Raw genomic sequence first — 9710 nt, forward strand, 5'->3', positions numbered from 1 at the left:
CAGTAGGACCTGAGCACCAGCAGCTCTCTGCCCACGGGGAGCAGAAGCTCCTGCATGGCTGATGGGAGGGGAGATGCTCCAGGGCGGCATTGTGCACACTGCAGTTGTGGCCAGATCTGCGGCCCTGGGTGCGTGAAGGGCCACTCAAGGGACTTGCTCAGGCAGTGCCTGTGCCTCAAAACGCCGTCCCCGCATCCCCCAGCAGCCTCAGCAGCCATGGTGGGGAGGAGCTGTGGGAGCAGCTGGCAGGGAGAAGCTGGGCTGGGCTGCAGAATGCAGAAACCATCCCACAAGAGCCCCAGGGAGAAAGGAGAGAAGCCCCTGCTTTGAGTGGCTGGGCAGAAGGGCAGCTGTCATTGTCCAGTGCCCACCCGCGGGGCTCAGGCTTATACATCAGTCTTATACATCAGCCTTATACATCAGCCTTACGTCATCAAAGAAGGGCAGGAGAAATTCTGCCAGCAGCACAGCGATGGGACTGGCCTCCTCCCTCTCCAGCTGAGCCATCACGTTTCTGAAGACCACCAGAGCCTTCATCCTGATGGCCTTATTGCCATACTGCAGGACCCACATCAGGTCTGGCAGCATGACCTTCATCTTTCTGGCCTGTATGAAGAAGAGAGTTGCCCTTTTGGGACCAGGTCCATGTGTGGAGAGCTCCCCAGGCAGCCCCCAGGCCCCACCATGGCAGGGAGGGCCTTTGGAGCAGGCACCCCAGCGCCTGACTGCCAGCCAAGGCCAAGCCCGAACCCACTGCCCCGGCCCTTGGCTGCCACCATGGCTGCCCTTGGCGACACCCTACTCACCATCTCGTCTCTCTGTGACAGCGTCATCATGCCCCTGAGCAACAGGGAGAGCACCGTTGGCCTTCGTTGCCTCAGAAACCTCATAACTAGGTACATTGGAGCAAACTCCTCCTCTTGCAGATCACTGCTGGCCAGTATCTGAAAGCAAGCCAGCAGTGAGCGACCGGCAGAGCTGCTGGGGCTTCTGGCACCGTGCAGCTCCTGGGGCACCAGGAGCTTCTTCCAGTAACTCACAGCCAAGCGAAGGATGGCGGTGTCCTCCCGGTGTGTATACAGGACCCTATAGTGCCGGTCCTGGAGTTGGATGTGCAGCTCCTTCAACACGTTCTGCAGGGTCTGGGGCACGGAGAACATCACCTCCCACAGTGCCAGGGCAGTGCTGCAAGAGAGCGCTCTGTCAGCAGGGCAGCCTGGGCCACAGCAGCGTGTCTGGGCTCCGCGCTGCAGGACGCCTGGGATGCCCTGGGCAGCAGCAGAGGCTGAGCTGGTGCTCCCGTGGGGCTGGCAGGAGCGCAGTGAGGGGGCTCTGGGCTGGCTTGCTCAGCTGTGGCTGCTGCGGGCCTGGCTGACCCCAGCGCTGGAAAGCGTGGTGGGATGGAGGGTCCTGCTCCTCGGGGGTGTCCTGCAGGATTCCTTGGTGCTGGCAGCCAGGGTGTCTCCGGGCCCCTTTCCCCACAGGGAACAAGGCCTCATGGCTTTTGTGGCCGGTACCTGTCTCCTGGTGGTGCGATTGTCAGCAGCGTCGACACCACCTCCCCAGGGCACTTGTCAGCCAGGGGGACAATTAGGGTCTCAACACTCTGCCGGGCTGGTGCCGTGCTGATGCACTCCAGGGTTTTATAGATGCAGCTCGTGATCTTTGGCACCTGGAGGAGACACAGGTGAGGATGGTGCTGCCACTGGAGTGCAGCCATTTCCTCAGCTTTCCTTGCCATCCCTCTCTGCCACCTTCATGTGGCTTCATTTTACTGGGATTTGAGAGGAAGAGATGGATGGAAGGAGGAACAAGGCCTGACAGGGCCGAAGGGCAGGACAATCCAGCCAAAGGCCACTTACATCCACCAGCCAGAAATCGCAGTCTCTCTTGACCATGTCCAGCATGTTTCTGGCCGCCTCCTTGCCAAAGGTGCTGGAGTCGCTCATGGCCTCGATGAACACCAGGACTATGTCTGTTTTCTCGGAAGGCTGGAGGTATTCTGTAAAGAGCTAAGGGAGGAAGGGAGGCAGCAAAGCCAAGTCACACCGAGTGCCCCGGTGCTGCTGCGTAGCCGGGCAGTGCCAGCAGCCCTGCAGAGCCACCCGGCAGTGCTGCGGCAGTGCCCGCAGCAAAGCTGGCAGCAGGGGCAGCAGTGACTGCTGGGGAGGAGGAGAAGAGAGGCCCGGGGAGAGGGAGGAGGGTTGCGGTCATTGCGCAGCGTGCTGGCCCTGCCGTGAACCTGGGGTTGCTGGTGGCCAGCAGGACTGGGGCTGCTGCTGGGACACTGGAGAGCAGCCCTCGCATCGTCCCTGCTTGGGGACAGCAGGAACCCTCTCAGCAGGGACAGGGAGGCCACGCCAGCCCCCTGATTGTGGAGGCCTTTGTTCACACGAGTCCCCTGCTGGTGCCACCAACAAGAGTGCCAGCAGGAGCTCTTTACCATGACGTCGGGTTTTAGCCAATCCTCAGAGGAGCTGTCGGGATCTTCCAAGTGGGGCTGTCGTGCTTGATTCCTCCTGTCTGAACAGCAGGGAAACAGAGAGAACTCAGTAAAGCACAGCAGCTTTGTCAGCAAGCTTCCCAAAGCACCCCGAGATCTGCCCTCGTGATGGCAGGGCGTAAGTGGGCAAGGAGAATTCTGAAGGGCATCAGGAACAGCTTCTTGCTACAAGCACTGGAAGCTCTAGCCAGGAGGACTCAGAGATAGACCTGCTCTTCACTGGCAGGAAAACCATGGCTTTGGGTCATGGCAATCAGCCGTATGTTTGGGTCTGGGAACCACAGAACAGTGGGCTTCAGGATCCCGAAAGGAGGGAGGAAGGAGAGCAGCAGAGAACAGATCCCAGACTTTGGGAGAGGGCTCAGCTGCTGCAGCAAAATGGCAGCTGGGATGCTACGGGAAGCAGCTGGGAAGGACAAAGGAGGTGAGGAACAGGAGCAGACCCATTGGGAGATGTCTGTGTGTAGAGGAATTGAGCCCAACACAACTTCTCTTACTGTTTTGTCCAGCCAAGAAGACAGAAAGGTGCTGCACTGCATCTCGAGCCAGAGTTCTTGCCTCTTCCCAGGAATGTTGGAAAAGGAGGAGATGCCCCAGCAGCTGTCCCAGCTCAGGGATCTGGATGTCTCTATAGCTGACAGGGCCGTGTATGTCTGTCCTAGAGCGGCACCAGGCCTGGGCGAGGGAGACAGAACAGCAGGAGGGTTGAGGGCAGGCGGCTTTGCCAAAGCCCTGAACCCAAGCGCGTGTCCAGGGCTCCGTGGGCAGGCAGGACTGTCCAGGGCCATGCCGGTCACAGCTCCCAAAGCAGCTGGGTGGGCAACAGCCCCGCGTGGGGAGAGCTGCAGGCTGCTCTGGGGTGCAGGGATGGACAAACGGTCTGGCCGGAGGGTGCCTGGCTCCTTACCCCCAGTGTGGGATTCTCAGCCAACATGAAGCTCAGCCCCTCAATCCTCCCCACGGTCCTCTGCCGCACATGTTCTCTCTCGGAGCTGCTCAAAGTCAAGAGCATCTGGGAAGAGAGAAGCTGCTGGTGAGCACTGGGAGCCGCCACCGCTCCAGCAGAAGCAGCACCGCTCAACTCTTGTGCTGGACTGGCCCACTCCATTAAGGGTTCCCCAGGACTCGACCAAAGCCTGTAGCGAGGCTCTTGCCCTGGGGTCCCTGGCAGGCTTGGGGCACATGCCCCAGGCCAGCCCTGTGGCCAGGCAGGAAGGCAGATGCCACCCTCTGCGGCCACTGTGCTGCAGAAGAGCCTGGAGGGCAGCCCCTGGCTCCCCGGGGAGGTGGGCACCCTCCCGGCAGCGCTCTCTGCACGGCATGGGGTGGGACTGTCCGCTCCAGAATGGACACCCCGTCCCCCAGGGTGAGGAACAGCCCTTGCGAAGCCCAGACTTTGCACACCCAGACCTGGAAGATATTGTGCAGCAGGTCACTGACTCTGGAGGCACGAGAGTTGAGAAGCAACGCCTGCAGCATGTTGTCCATGGACCGCATGGTCTGCAAGAACACAACGGGTTGTGGTCATGTTTCCTGCCACCCCTCTCACTCCCAGGAGACTGATCTGAACTCCCAGCACTGAGGGACGACTCCCGCACTGCTGCGCTGTGCCCGGGAGAGACCCGGGGCAAACAATCTGCTCTGGGCAGAGCAGCCTGCGAAACTGGACGTGGCCAGGCCCACAGGCAGGGGACAAAGGGATGAGAGTGGGACAGCAGACCTGAGACCCTGCCCTGCCTTGGATCTCTGGTTCTATCGTGGCACGGGGTGGTTGGGGAGCAGACAGAGGGACCGGGGGCTCCTGTAGCTCACGCAGCACTTACTTCTAAGTAGAGGTAACGGTCCATGTCCTCCACTTCTGGTGGAAGCGTGAAGACACTGGAGAAGCAGGCTTGGAGCAGCCGTGTCTCCTTGCCCTCCAGCACCCTCTCCACTGCGCTGCAAAGAGAGAGAGCAGCCAGCCGCACGCTGGTACCTGGAGCAGCGCCTCGAGGCCTCGTGCAGGCGGCCCCGGGAGGGATGGGCAGGTACCTCAGTTCGGCAATGGCACGCATGGCGATCTGCCGCAGTGCCGTGCGCAGTTGGTCCCTGGGCTCCTCTTCCAGCAGCACCTGCAGAGCACAGCCGGGATGGGACCTGCAGCTGCCAGCACCCAGCGCCACCAGCCCCCGGCCCTGCCCAGCGCTGTCCTCACAGGGTGCCGGTGCCGCAGTCCTCGACCCCTTCCCCAGAGCCGCCGGGTATCCCCTCACCTCGATATTCTCTGCCAGCTTGTATCTCCGGCAGAAGACATCCAGGCCCCTTGGTGAGCAGTGGCGCCTGCTGGTGTTGCACAGGTCACGGATGTCCATAAGAAACCCAATCTTGTGGCTCTCCTCCTGGCAGCCGGGGAGCAGAGAGGCAAACAGGGAGCGTGAGATGGGGACACGCGGTCAGCGGCACGGCAGCATTGGGGTGCAGTGCCCATTAGAGACCTGGGAGCAGCAGCTCTGCCCAGCCAGCACCCTCCAGCACTCCACAGCAGAGCCCCTGTCAGCAGATGCCGGCACAGCCGCCTTTGAAGCGGCCGCGGTTACCTTTTCTGGGCTGCTGAGAAAGGACACGATGGAGTCCATGTATCCCCTTAGAAGTCCATTCACAGGTAACGCATCGGCATCTAATAAAGGGGGAGAGCAGGGAGGGCTGCAGAGAGGGCTTGCAGGCAGGACAGAGCAGAAAGAGCTCTGTCCCCCATCCAGCCGCACGCCTGCTGCCCCGGCACAGTCTCCCCGTGCGTGTCAGGGCTGCAGGGTGCCCGGCAGACGGGCTGCGATGCTGGAGCCAGGCAGGACGGGGAAAGTGCCCAGTGCAGCGAGTGAGGAACTCGCTTCAGACGGGCAGGAAAGGTCCCCGTCCCGCAGCATGGCTGCCTCCTGCCCGCCCAGCTGCCTCTCGCTGCCCATGCCCTGCAGCAGGAGCTGGGTCCCCTCTGCCCGCAGAGGCTGTGCTGGGGCCGGCTCCCAGCTCCGAGCAGCCCTGGGCTTCAGGCAGCATCATGGCCAACACCTGTGGAACCCCCCTGCCAGCGTGCAGGGAAACGTGGTCCTGGTGTTGAGCAGGGAGCGCTCGCTGGCCCCCGCCCTGCCCAGACAATCAGGGCCCCTCACTCACCCATCTCCAGGTCCTGGGCCATGCACAGCTCCTGGGGCTCTGCTGGAGAGCTGCTCTCCTGGGGAGCCCTGTCCTCCTCCAGGGCCACCACGGGGCAGGTGAGGTGTTTGTCTGCCATCTCGTGGGTTTGGGGAAAGAGGTATGGGTGAGGAATGGGGAAGACTTGGTGAAACACCACGAGTCTGCCAAGGGCAGCCGGGAAAGACGTGGGCTGCACTTGGGGAGTCCTCAGCACAAGGCTGCCGGGGGCAGAGGGGAGTCTGCCAGGGGCAGCTGAAGTGAGGGTATGGTTGGACTCGATGATCTTAAAGGTTCGCTTCCAACCAAAAAGATTCTCTAAATCTCAAACTCAATGAAAGACGTGGGCTACGCTCGGTGGCTCTCGCCAGCTCCGTGCTCACACCCTGTCTCGTCACCGTCCTGCCGGACAGTGTGGGCTGGGGCTGCAGCTGCGCTGAGCACAGGCAGGGCAGTGGGTGTCACAATGTGAGGTCACAAAGGGCCCCACTGTGACCCTGCGCCTGGGGAGCGAGGGGCAGCATGTCCCGTTGGGAGGAACAGGCCAGTTCAGCCCTGGGCACGTGGGTGCTCTCAGGTGTCTCCAGGTCCCCCTTTGCCCTCATGTCCCCTCGGGACTGCCCTGTTGCCCTGTGGTATGTTCCAGAGCCCCGTGTTCACCTGGCTGGCTGATCTGAACAGCAGTGAAGCTGCTCCTTTAGTGGGTTTGTAGAGATTTCTAGGGAACTCCAAGGGTGGGCAGCAGAGGGGATGGGCTTTGTGTGCTGTCTCACTGCTTACAGAAGCTCTCAGTGGCTTGAGGATAAACTGACCATATAACCAAGTGACAAACTGTTGGAGCGGGCAGAGCACAAAAGGAGGAGTCCAGGTGGTGGGGGGTGAAAAAGGTGGAAAGGCTGAGGTACTAAATGCCTTCTTCGCCTCAGTCTTTAACAGTCAGAACAGTTGTGCTCCAGGTACCCGGCCCCTGGAAGCAGAAGACAGACATGAGGAGCAGAGTGAAGCCCCAATGATCCAAGGGGAAATGGTTGGCAACCTGCTGCACCACTTGGAAACCCACAAGTCTGTGGGGCCAGATGGGATACACCCGAGGGTTCTGAGGGAACTGGCGGAGGGGATCACTGAGCCACTTTCCATTATTTACCTGCAGGAGGACAAGAGACACAGAGAATATCGCTGCTTTCCCTTATTAAATTCATCAGTGGCCACACAGTGACTTTGTTTCTCGTTTAACTGTTCCTGCAGTAGTAACAGCTCATTATGGGGCCCTTGAATTGCCTTACAGGTCTGGGCTGAGTTTTGATCTGGACTGTTGCTGTGCTTGGAGGCTGCTGTCCTTGCAGAGCAGATGAACTCACTTCTGCCACCTTGCCTGGCAGTTCATTCCATCCGTGTCACAGCTCTGTCTGCAGCACTGACAGCTCCAGCTCCCCCAGTCAGGTCCCTGGCTGAGGACATTGCCTCACATCTGGGCTGAACCACCCCAGCTGTGGCACCAGCCCAGCTCTGACCTGCCACAACCTGGTACCAAGTGTCCAAGAGCCCATGTGTGCAAAGGCTTTGAATCAGAGCACAGACATGACATGGCCAAAGATTGATGAATGTCTCTCTAGACCTAGGAGTATAAAACCAGAATAAAATTACTAAATCCATTCAACTGAAGATATTCCTCCTTCAGCTTGGAGAAATTAGATCCTTTGCTGTAACCTTCCTGGTGTCCTGTCTAATGATGGGACAAGAAGAGATGATTTTCATACCAGTTTATTTTCTAAGAGGAAGAATATAATGCTGGCAAGAAGTGTCTGTGCAGAGGAGAGAGAATCAACATCACTGATTACTTGAAGCTGTTTGAAAGGTTGTGTCCCCGGAGCCCCAGTGACACCTGGAGGGAGCCCAGAGGGGACAGAGAAAGGGACATCATGGGCTGCTCCTGTGCTGCTGAGCTGGGCTGGGCTCCTGGGACACAGGGAGCTCATGGAAGCGGCAGTGCTGCAGAGAGACAGCTCTGCCCAGGAGCAGCTCCTCTGCACACGCAGCAGGGCTGAGGGCTCTGCCTGCAGCACCGAGGGCACAGGAGACAGGCAAAGAGAGGTTAAAGACAACATGGGGTGGAGGATGCTGAGAGATCACTGGGAGACAAATCTTCACAGCCCTGAAAAGAGTAAGTCTCTGGCCATAGCCCAATTCAGCTGCAGTTCCTGGAGAGATGCTAAAGCTGGAACATTCCACAAGCTGTGGCATCTGTCAGGAGGGACGTTGCAGTTTCTCCAGTGTAGAGAAAACATGTTATATAGAGGTGAGTTTCTCTGCTGCACCTTCAGAGGGACATTTCTAATGGGCTTTTTCAAGGAGAAGGTAAAGGAAGGGGTTACAGTAAAGCTAAGGAGCTTTCCCAAGTCCTTATTTTCAATTTCTTTCTCTTGGGGAATTTGAGAGGAGAAATGGAAGAGTAGCTCTCATATTTGAACAAATCACTGAGACCACTCAGCTGTAACTTCAAGCAGTTAGTAGGTCTGATAGGAGCCTCCTGATGAGCCTTCATCCACTCCTCTGCCCATGGACAGATGCAGCATCGCCTTTGCTGGACCCAGCAGGATCACCCACCTGTCTTTGTTTTCAACCTGCAAACAGGAAGATGCTCCCAAGCAGTGCCCTGCAAACAGGCAGGTGTCTGTAGGGCCAGGGTGAGGGCACAGAGTTTGGGATGGGGTCTGTGAGCACCGACAGGGAAAAGACATGGGACAGGGAATCACCTCCCAGGAGGAAAATCTCCTGGCAGCAGGGACATGATCTGGGAAGGAGGAGAAAAAACAGAGCTCTTGTGGGAGGGAGGATGTAGAAATCTCTGATTGATCCCCTGCAGGTCAGATCCCTCCTGTGAGCAGCCCCCTGGCCTCCTCTCCCACCCAGCAAAGCCTCTGCCCTCAGGGCTGGGGGCTCCAAGGCATGAAGCAGCTCCTGTGCAGCCAGAGCTCCAGTTCCTCTGCAGAGCACAGGGGCTGAGAGCAGCTGCCCGGTAGTGTTGGTGTCTGGGAGGTGGCTGCACAGCTGGGGAAGGGTGACGCTGTCTGAGTGCCCGGCTGCCTCTGCCCTGGCCTCTCTCACACCCACCCTCACCGCATTTTCCTTCTTGCTCCCCTGCTCTGGGTCCCTGCTGTTGGGATCTTGTTCTTGCTGTCAGGCTCTCTGGGGATGGCAGTTTCAGCTGCAGAGTCACAGCCTGATCTTGTGGGTCCTTTCCTGCAGGTGTGTCCATGGGCACAAGTGTCCCAGCTTTGCTCTGACCTGTGGGGTGTGGGCAATGAAGTCTGTAGGGTTGAATCTCCCTGAATGAAATGCCATCATTCGGACACTTGGCTATCTGCATGAGGTTTCCATCCCAGCTGTGAGCTCCCCTCTGGGATGCAAACCCATCCTACAGCATCTTTGTGTTATCTGAAAGTCTCAAGGAGAAGCACGGAAATGGTGTGACAGACAAAATGCTGTTTGGTTTGTGAAATGAGCTACTTGTTCCTTGGGCTAAATGTGGGCTGCTGAGACCTTAGAAAACAGTGAGATGTGTAGTGGTCTGAGGTGGATCCCTCTGCTCTCAGCAGTGTCTGGTGGCTTTTCAGGGTAACATGGGAGTGTGATCACCCTCCATCTCAGAAAGTGCCAGCCCAGGGCAGCTGGAGCAAGACAGAGGGACAGACCAGGTCCCCTCACTCTGCACTGACCCACAGGCATCCTCTTGCCTTGCAGGACTCACTCTGTTCTCCCTGAGTGCAGCAGAAATGCTGAGGGTTTCTGACACCCAAGAACATTCCCCAGGGTGAGAGGGGAGAAGGAGCTGTAAAAAACCCCAAACCTCTCAAACTGCCTTCTGCCATCTCATTTCCTTATCCCTGGGAGTGCAGATGCTGACAGGTATTTCTGGACCAGGAGCAGCTTCATGTGACAAAGCTGAACCCCAGGACTGTTCCCTGCCCCCCGTTCCCATGACCCCACTGCTGCAGAGCAGGGCTGACTCCTCAGCAGCCAGCGGGCACAGGCCCTGCTC

This window comes from Streptopelia decaocto (genome assembly GCF_964273445.1).
Source record: "Streptopelia decaocto genome assembly, contig: HAP1_SCAFFOLD_131, whole genome shotgun sequence".
NCBI lineage: Eukaryota > Metazoa > Chordata > Aves > Columbiformes > Columbidae > Streptopelia > Streptopelia decaocto.